Here is a 1,073-nt window from a genome sequence, read left to right on the forward strand (position 1 = left end):
ATTTGTTATCGAAAGGACCCAGTTAAATATTTCAGTTCGAGCAAGAGCCATAATGGCTTTTGGTTCGAGCGGTTTGGCAAATTTTGGGTAGAATACTTCTTCCTTCTATTAAACAATTGTAGTGTCTTAATACTAGGTCTATGATCTTTCAAGTGACTACCTCTACGTTGACCTCTTGTTGGAGCTAGCAGGTTGTAAAATGCTGGCCTCTGCCATACTTCTTCCAATACTGGCCGAGCCACTGATGCGTGCGATTCAGTGGACAACTTGAGACTTTTATGCCAATTCCGCAATGAAATAAGAGTATTTCTTGAATAAACAAGCATCGTCAGAAGCTGAAAATACTTAAAAATATGTTATAGTATTAAACGTAGTGAAAAGGCCACGTAAAACAAGGAAATTATTAAAAAATCTTTGCAGACTCAAATTATGTAGCCACACACTGGCGCATTACAAACCGCTTGTGCTATCAACACAACACTTGTGCTATCAAGATCACACAACAACTCACGAATTATGATCACAAATACAACCTAAACACATAGCTATGTGTGTAATATTAATTTGGGAAACGTTACCACAATTTCGACACACTTTGTGACAACAATGTCGTGGATAGAATACGCATTCTTTATAATCCTTGTGAAGGAAGCTAGGAGACTTTACAAATGCAATATTTGTGAAGTCATGAAAAATTACCTTGTCTTGTCACGAAACGTCACGTAACTGCGCCACTTTCCAATTTACTTCCAACATCGGCAAATTCCAGGAAAAGAAACCCGGAAAAAAGGGAAAAATGGACCCACCCACCCTTCCTCCGGCATGTAACAGAAGTTCCCGATTTTTTCTGTATTGCAGCTCTAAAATGCTTCTTTCATTCAACTTCTCTTATTCCTAGCTTCAAACCAGTGTTTCGCTCATTTGTGTGTTGTAAAGGTGAATCGTGAAGTGGTTCCTCGTGTCGTTCCTCGTTCATGTCGCGAGACTCGGACCTTCGTCACCAGTTTCCCAGAACCAAAAGAATCACGTGACTTACTCCTTAAAATAAATTGATGCGCATGTGTCACCGCGAA

This window comes from Montipora foliosa, chromosome 11 (assembly GCF_036669935.1).
Source record: "Montipora foliosa isolate CH-2021 chromosome 11, ASM3666993v2, whole genome shotgun sequence".
NCBI lineage: Eukaryota > Metazoa > Cnidaria > Anthozoa > Scleractinia > Acroporidae > Montipora > Montipora foliosa.